The sequence below is a fragment of the Triticum urartu genome, chromosome 7A (assembly GCF_056163025.1).
Source record: "Triticum urartu cultivar PI428250 chromosome 7A, HENAU_Tu73, whole genome shotgun sequence".
Classification (NCBI taxonomy): domain Eukaryota; kingdom Viridiplantae; phylum Streptophyta; class Magnoliopsida; order Poales; family Poaceae; genus Triticum; species Triticum urartu.
Genome location: NC_141879.1, coordinates 32,756,407 through 32,766,430, shown reverse-complemented (window position 1 = coordinate 32,766,430; position 10,024 = coordinate 32,756,407).

The window sequence follows — 10,024 nt, the reverse complement described above, 5'->3', positions numbered from 1 at the left end:
TAATTTTGTATATTAGTGCATTAAATGAAATTTCTAGGTATTTGATGGAGGTAATTTGTTTTAATTTTTTTAACAAGTATAAATGAATTCTAACAAATATGAAACTTGGAATGATGTCATTGTATTACCCCTAAAAGTTGTGGTTAAAATTTGAGAGAGCTATGAAAAAATTGTGATGTACCTCACTTACAAACCGAGGCATCTCTAAGAAAGAAGTAGAGTTTCATGGGGAAAATGGGAGGTTTGAAAGCAAACTAAGTATTTTCATCAATTAACCTTGAAACTTCTTCTACATTCAACATACATCATAAAGATGATCAATGTCAACATTTGGCACTATTCTGAGTTTGTTTACCCTAAAAGTTAAAATACCATTAACTCCATTAAATACCTAGAAATTCATTTAATGCCCTAAAATATCAAGGTAACAATACAAAAATGTCAAACTTTTACACATAACTTCCAGTGAGTTACCTTTGATGTAGAAAAAATGTACAATAACCCTAAACACAAAACACTAGAACACCAACATTAGAAAATGAAAAATAGAGTACCGAGACGGAAGATTAAGGCCATGATAGGTATGTGTTCCATTTGAGTGGCCGCGTCAAAAGAAACCCCGTCGAGAGAAAAACAAAGTGGGAAGTGATTTGAGCGAGCGAGACATGCATGAATTCAGGATATCAAAAGACAGTTCTACTACTACTACTACTACATGTTATTACCGCTCTCGCTCCTAGCCCGGTGCATCCAGCGGTTGAGTTCATCCACACACACATTTCGGCCATAGCGAGTACTTGCTATGGCCGGACCATTTGGTTAGTGTAATCTGTCACTTGATCAGTGTAGATAACCCAAAAGGAAACAACACGCATGAAACGCGGGCTTGCTTGCTGATGTCCCATGACTGTGACACTGATAGAATGAGAGGCGGCCCGGGAGGGCAACCCTGAAAGCTCCATAAATTGTGTCATGTCAATAGACAGTTAATCACAAGGCATATTCTCATCCTGTCATGGCCAGGTGCCATATTGTCATGGTATCTACTTGCTACTTGGACATCGAGCGAGTGCGTAAAAAAATAAGAGAAACTGGGTCAAGATGAGAAAAAAAGAGAGACATTTTCACCTCTTTTTAAAGAAGAAAGGACAACCAAAAGACATCTTTGATTTGACAATTATTAATGATAACAAAGCTAGTATTAAAAAGATGAGGTGAATCTAAGCTTATTACAGTGAGCGAGATGGAGCGTCCCCTCGCCACAGACAGTCCCTAAACGGGCCATCCCAAAATCACGCACACACAAGTGGACATGGCTAGTTTTTTTCTTTTTTCTTCATCATTTGTTCCTTTTTGATATTTCCAAATACGATAAATACCTAGAGTTCAAAAATAATTTTATTTTTATTTTGAAAAATTTCACTTCGCACTTCCCAAGGTAAATGTTTTGTTTCTGCAGTCGATTTTTTGTACCATTCAAAAAAGTTACATTAGAAAATGTTTACGTGTTTTATAAAATCCTCAAATTTTCCCAAAAATTAATTATACAATGTTAGAAAGTATATTCATGTAATTAACTAAAAATGTCTGTATTATTTAAGAAATGTTTGTCAAATTTAGACAAATGTTCACGAGAGCTTAGAAACAACATTTACCATTCAAAAATATACACATGACATTTAAAAAGGTTTCACATGTTTCAAAAATATGTTTGTGACATTTTTCGAAAATTGTTAATGTAATGCAGAAAAATGTATGCTTAAAATAAAATTCTTAACATTCAGAAAACAAATTAAAATTATTCATCCTGTATAAAACAATGTTAATAAAGTATTTCAAATTATTCAAAATTTGGGCTAGGCTACATCTAGTAATAAGCGAGGTATAGCCCTGGGAAGAATCCTGTTCCCGCATAGGTCGATGGATACAGAGGTAACACATAACCCTCTATTACTGCACGACAACATAGGATTGGGCCTGCCCAACTAGCGAGACCCCATTACGGTTTGGGAAAGTTCCTAGATAGGGTTTCCTTTCTTTTTAGGTTCTTTTTCCTGGTTTTCACATTTTTATTTACTTTTAGCATTTTCAAATTAAAAGATTATTTTTTGATATCACAAAGATTTTTTAATTTGCAAACATTTTTTGATTTTGCGAACTTTTTCATCTTTGCTAACATTACAAAATACATGATATTTTTATGAAGTTTACAAATAGTCTTTGAATTCATGAATATTTTCCAATTTTGCAAATATTTTGTTCACATTAACTAAATAATTATCCAATCACAAACTTTTTTAAATTCATGAACCCTTTTCAGTTTTTTTAACATTTTGTGAATTTCATGAACTCTTTTTGAATTCACAAATATTTTTAAATCAGGATTCTTTTGTGTATTCGTGAACATTCTTTGAATTTGCGTAATTGTTTCTTGAATATACTTTTAATTCGCGGAAATGTGTTGAAATTGTGTACATTTTTTTAAAATTCATAAAATTCTTCGAAATTTGTGAACATATTTTAAATTCCGGAACTATTTTTAAATTTTGTAATAAAGAAAAAAGAAGCGTAGAGAAAATGAAACTGAACAGGCAATGCTAGCTCCCGCACTAGGCGGGCCCATTTAGCTGCAGCGTGCTGGCTGGGTGTGCGATTGGCTCCCTGGAAGAGAGGTGCTATACGGCCCCAGGAAAGACGTGTATGAGATCTCACATTTAGGTGAGATCGTGAGATCAATCCAAAAAAAATTGAAATTATACGAGAATATTATTGTGGGGTATGTCTACAGCTCCGAAAAAACCAGCTCAAAACTGGATATACATTTAGAGATTAAAAAACGATAAATTTAAATGTGAATAGTAGCATCTTGGGTGAAATAGTACTTTGTCACTATTCCCATCCAATTTTTCCTTTTTTGTTTTTATTAATGTAAGTTGAATTAGGAGTTGAAACTTTTTAAGGCTGTGCATCAAACATTGATGTGTGTCTACAAAAAAACTGAGAACATTTGAACATGTATTTTTTTTAAAAAAAATCGATCTCACATATCTCCTCACAGGTGAGATCTGTGAGATCTGTCTCCCCCATATGATACACCTGGTGGCGCCTCTTAAGGCAGGATTGTGCGCACTAATCAAGATCTCGTATTTGAGGTGGGATTATGCACACTAATCAAACTGACTTATTTGTTAACGTGTTGACAGTGTATTCGGTTACATAATCTTTTCAATCATGTGAAAAATTCCAAACCAACCGGATAGATAGTTGGACAAGTAATAAAGCAACTCGTTACACCCTCACAAAATGTCTGGCCGACAGTAACCTAGAAGTACTATATGTCAACCTAGAAGTACTATATGTCAACGGAGTTGTTCCCAGAGTGTGAAAATCCACAAAATGCTAATAGGAGGATGAAGTAACTAAAATTGTGTGATAATAAGCTCCCGTAGAAAAAAAATTGATCCTACATGCATAAAAAGAAATTCCAATCTTAGAGGACAATGAAAGAGGCAATTTCAACATTGATATACCAGTTTTAGCTTAACATGCCTACAAACAATCAAAATTTGAAGTTGGCTGATTATAACTCTACGTTTATTTAATCTGGTACTTGTCTTCAGATATCATTATTAATTTTGCTAATCTGGTACCATCTGGGTCCATTAATAATCTGCAGGAGTTATAATTGAAATGCTCCTTTAGGATATTGTACCATTTCATTATTTGTGAAAATTTATAACTAAATAGTCTTGAAAACAAATATAAGCATGGAACATTTCACTGGGGATCGGCGAGGGGATCGGCGAGGACGGAGGGGATTGCACGTGGGCAGTGCCTCTCTTCGGGTTCGAGTCAGACAATCAGCTAAGTAATGGCCGGCGAAGAGAGAGGGCGCCGCCGGGAAGGCGGAGGAAGGAGAGGATCGGGGAGGACGGAGACGGCCGGACGGCGGCTGGGGGAGAAAGTTTTGTTCTTTTTTCCAAGGGGAGGCTGGGGGAGAAAGTGAGATACGGGAGGGGTTAGGGCAACGTTTGGGCCAAGTGTGGCTGCATTTGAGCCGATGTTCGCCAGTAGCGCGGTTGGCCCAAAAAGCGACCCTGGTAATATTTTGTCTAAGGTCTGGCACTGATAAAAACAAATTAGGTTTAAACAATTGTGTTTTCATGATGTTAGTTATTTTTTTCTGTTAGAGTTATCATCCAATGTTTTATTGGGTTCACGGTACAATATTTGAAATTTCATGTAAAACTTTTGGCACTCTTTAATTTTAGTTCTCTATTTTTAGTGCAATATATGAAATTTCTAGATATTTAATGCAAGTAAGTTATTTTTTATTTTTTTTAACAAGTGTAAATAAATTCTAGCACATATGAAACTTGGCATAATGTCATGCTATGGCCCTTATATGGTGTGGTTAAAATTTGAGAGAGTTACAAAAAGGTTGTGATGTGCTTCACTTACAAACCAAAGCATCTCTGAGCAAGAATCAGAGTTTCAAAGGGAAACTATGAGGTTTGAAAGCAAACTCATTTTTAATCATTTGACTTAATTTTTTTTAAACATTCAACACGCATACACCATAAACATTGCCCATGTCAGAATTTGGTATTATTCCAAGTTTGTTTGCCCTAAAATTCAAATTCCATTACCTCCATTAAATACCTAGATATTCATTTAATGCCTACAAATATCAAAGTAACCATACAAAGTGTCAAAGTTTTACTTGAAACTACCAACATTTTACCTTTAATGTGGAGAAACTTGGACCATAACACTAAACAAAAAAATGCTAAAACACTAACATTAAAACAATGAAAAAAGTAACGGTTAAAAGGGCCCGCTGCTAGTAATTGAGATACCAATGGCGGGAAACACTATAGCCCACGCGCACTCTAATCTAGAGAGGTGTTGGGTCCCCGATTGCAGAGGTTTGCAGGGGAAGTAGCAATTTCAATGAAGCACATGACCTTAAGGTTTATCAAACTAGTAGGATCTTTGAATTGCTACGAATGATCAATACTTGCACGCATAAATACAAAACTTGCCTCGGCCACCAATACAACTAGTAAGGTTTGTCAGACCTACTAGGTTGCTAATTACGAGGACTAAATCAACTTGTGTTTGGAAGTAGTGATTGCAGTGAAAGGAATAAAAGCAAAGAATTGTAAAAAAACGAGGTTGAAAGCAATGAAGAAGAATTGTAAAAAAAGATAACATGGCATGATGACAAAATTATAGTTGTGTATTGATTAAAATGTAGTTTTTATGAGTATGATTATACATGGCATAATCGCATATAGGCATCGCGTCCAAATATCGACAACCCATTGTTCAACTACATTTATAGTTAATAATCTATCCTAATTAACATCGCTATTCATGAGGTGAATCTAAGCGTGCCAATAACAGGCACAAGAGAACGGGTGCTACTATTTTTTTTGTCCTGCTTATAGTGAGCGAGATGGGCCGTCCCATCGCCACAGGCAGTCCCTAAATGGGCCAGCCCTTTCTTTTCATTTTTTATGTTTCCAATAATGAATATACATAAAATTCAAAAAAATAATTTATTTTAATTTGAAAAAATTCACTGTGCACTTTAAAAAAATAGGGACTCTAACAAAAGGAAAAAAAATAAAGAAAACATTTTTTTCGTTTCTGAGAGGCACAACCATGCCTCTCGCAGAAGGAAAAAAAAGAAAAAAAACATGTTTTTCTTTCATCTCCGACAGGCACAGCCTCTCGCGGAAGCAAAATTGTGCATCTCGCGAAAGCATAACCGGGCCTCCTAGGAAAGGGAAAAAAGGAAGACACAATTTTTTTTATTGAGAGCCACAGCCGTGTCTCTCTCGGAAGGGAAAAAACATGTTTTTTTCATTTCCGAGAGGCACGACCGTGCCTCTCGCGGAATGAAAGAAAAAGAGAAAACATATTTATTTTTTCAAGAGGCACACCCGTGCCTCTCGTGGAAGCAAAACCTTGCTTCTTGCGGAAGAAAAAAATTGTTTTTATTTGTTTTCGAGAGGCACGGTCGTGTCTCTCACAGAAGTAATAAAACATGTTTTTCGCAAAAAAGATCAAAAGGGAAAAAATTGTTAAAAAGCTAAGAAAGACCGATGGAAAACCAGAAAGCCAAAAACCCCCCAAAAACATCTAAAAAGCCAAAAACTTGTGGAGAAAAATAAAAAAATTCGAAGGAAGCACCCAGAGCATGCCAAGTGGCGCGCTCTCAACCCGCCCCAAGTGACCCTTGGGGAGGCTTCCAAACGAGCACTCCCCAGTTAGTTACGCCCTCGGTAGAATCCTATTCCCGCATAGGTCACTAGATAAAGAGGTAACACAAACCCTCTATTACTGCACAACAAATAGGATTTGGCCTGCCCAACTAGCGAGACCCCTTTCAGTTTTGGGTAGATTCCCAGATTGGTTTTCCTTTCTCTTTAGGTTTTTTTCCTGCTTTGCACATTTTTGTTTACTTTTTGCATTTTCAAATTAGTAGATATTCTTTGACTTTACAAAGATTTTCTAAATTTTCAATCAATTTTTAATTTTGTGAACATTTTTCAGCTTCGCTAATATTTTATCAAATTCATGAACTTTATTTCAACTTTAAAAATAATTTTTGAATTCATGAACTTTTCTTTGAATTCATCAATATTTTCCAATTTTTCAAACATTTTATTCAAATTCATTAACCAATGATCAAATTGCAAACACTTTTCAATTTAGAGAACATTTTATGAATTTCATGAAATCCTTTTGAATACGCGAACATTTTTTATATCAAGATTCTTTTGGGAATTTGTGAACATTATTTGAATATGCGTAATTATTTTTTGAATATATTTTTATTTCGTGAACATTATTTGAGTTTGTGTAATTGTTTTATGAAGAGATTTATAATTCACGGACAAGTGTTGAACTTGTGAACATTTTTCAGAATTCATAACATTCTCTGAAATTTGAGAACATATTTAAATTCCAAAACTTTTTTAAATTTTTTGTAAAAAATAAAAAAGGGGCGATAGAGAAAAAGAACCAAACAGGCTATACTAGCTACCGCACTCGGAGGGCCCACTTAGCTGCAGCGCCGAGTGAGAGGTCAGCTCCCTAGAAGAGAGGTTCTATACGATACCTTATGCGCCAAGTGGGACCAGCCAACGCTCATGCGGCCCATTCTCCTCGGCCCGCTCAAACCGCGGGTGCTCGCTCGATTGACCATGATTATTGACCATGACCATTGACTTTTGAAAACATACTGTTAGGAAAAAGTTCGCGCAATAGAGAAAAACTTAAATTTGAAAAAAATTCTTGAATTTGAGAAAATGTTCACGAATTTGAGAAAGCTCACAATTTTTAAAAAAGTTAATGAAATTTTAAAAGCTCACAAAACTGACTAAAAAATTGTGAATTTTAAAAAGCTCGCAAATATGAAAAACTTCCTCGATATGAAAAAGATAAAAAAAAATTCACAGTTTTGACAATAAGTTCACGAATATGAGAAAAGTTTACTGCTTTTTAAAAAAGTTCAAAAAGTCACAAATAATTAAATAAAAAGGAAGAAAATTAAAAAGGGAAAGGAAAAGAAAACTTAAAAGAAAAAAAGGAAAATAAAATGAAGAGAACCAGGTGGAAACAAAAACCAAAGGGAAAACAACCCAAAAAACTGGAGGTAACCTTCTAGAAGGTTCCTGAAACAGGTGCTGGGAGACACAAGTTTTGGGCCGGACAAGTTAAAGGTACCAAATGAATCAACCTTCGCGTTGTCTACCATTTCTCAAAAAGAAAGAAAAGAAAGAAAAGAAAGAAAAAGGTGTTGTCTACCAGTGACCCCTTAATGGGTGCTTAATACGAATGCACACTTTCTACTAGGTCGCCAATGAGAGAACACTGTCGTAGCTGCCAAAAGGCTCACACACCCGGCCCAGCTTGCGTGTCAGTCTGGCCCATGTCGGCTCAACAGCCCACGCCAAAACAGTGACACAAAAATGCAAGCGGCTTTGTCTCAATAAAAAAATAATACAGGCGACTATATATCGAAAACAAAAATGTTTTTTTATAGAAAAGTTAACCAGCAGGATGTTGATTGTTCTTCCTCTTGATTGAGCCGATCTTTCCTATATATTCCAATTTGACCTACCACGACAAGTATTTTGAAACGGAGGGAGGTGATTTAACAACCGTACAAATTCAACGTGAAGCCAAGAAGACCTTGTCAGCATAACGCTGCCCGGACCACCGCGAAGGTGAAGATCAAGGAGATGGCCGGGCAGCTTGACCGCCGAACGACGGTCTCCGCAGCAACGAGATATCCAGGCTTCACCGGTGCAAGGTAAGCTGTGGGAGGAGGTGCCCTAGAGAAATCTCCTGGAGATGCCGACCTATACATGTTTCAGACACGTTTTTGTGGGTGGCAAACTAGCAACACAAACATCATTACTCATTTCTTCACAATTCGTCCACCTGGTTTGCAAGTTGCAACACAAAGCATGAGACAACAATGATGGTTTCAGTCATAAACACGACAACTGAAGCAGTCAGACATATTGTTTCATTTTTCTGTGATTCGAAACTCAGATACAGTTGACTCTTGAGGACACTCGGCATTTGTTTCGGCCACTTGTGATCTCAAGTTCCATCGACTTATATTGGTCCAGTTTACAACGCAACTGATTTCCCTCCTAAACCAATGTGTATTGCATTCACATTGCTTTCTAAAACGAACAGGTGCAGTAGCAACATCATTTGACATGCAGTGCTAGCTCAGCCCCGCTCGCATGCAGCGGCCAACATAGAGCAAACCCTGACAAAGGCCAAGAACAGCATAAAAAAAAACAAAATGGCCACCAATCAAGACATGGTTAATCACAAGAGGCATCCTAGTGACCATCTTTCCTGTTTACTAGAGAGGGATCCTGCATTTCCTGTTCTTCAACACAATCTGGCACTGGCAGCATGGCAAACAAATACTAGTCTCCAGCAATGTGCACCAATAAGATCCAGATATATGTCCTACTATAAAGAAAACTGCATATGAAGGAAATATGAAAAGAGACGGGCAGCTCATGTAAATCCAAGATATTTACATGACATGCAGAAAATCAGCCCATCTGGGACGACAAATACATTGTGCCCATGAAGGATGAACTTAGAGAAAGCATAGAGACATGTGTCTTCATGATTTTCGAGTGAAAAAAGTAAGGAAAATCAATGGAGTTTGTTTGGAAATTATGATAAACCAAATCAGTGATAATGAACTAATGATCACTATAGCCTTGCACTCTGATCAAGCATCCTTATCTCACTACATGGACAGCGCAGTCTACTATTATGTCCACTCACAGACCAAAAAATTGCAGCCAATTTACGAACAAAACCTAACAGTTTCGTGGAGCGACTGGATTAAGTGAGAGCTCTATGCGATCTGTTTTTTTTTGGAACCAAATAAGAGCTCTATAAGATCCCCATACAGTCACACAGCTCAAGGTTCAAGTTAGTTTGTTAGATCTCTAAACTTATGGCTCAAGGTTCTAGTTTAAATTTAATACTCTTCAATAGCATCGCTTGCTACAGAAAACTGCAGTAACATCACATTGGCACGTGACATGTAGGTGTGTAGCACAAACAAAATAATCTAGATCAGTTCAGAAATATGAGAGAACACTAGCTCAAGACATGCCACCAAAGATTACCCTTTTAGGAGATGCATTTAGAGACTAGATCAAAGTTAGGATAGCAAATTGTTGAATTAAGCCACCTTTTGCAGATGCATAAATTTAACAAGGGTTCACATGGATGCAAGAAATTAAAGTTCACTACAAGATAGTCCATTGACTCACTTACACACACAACGACACGGGAAACTGCCATACTAACAGGCAAAATCCAATACTAATACGAGAAAGCATGCAGGCACCACTACACCAAAAGGGCTACTAAGTAGTGACATAATTCATCATAGGATACGCCTCCAAGTTGTCATGTTTCCTGCCGATGAGTAACATCCTGCATACCCAGCCGCGTAGTC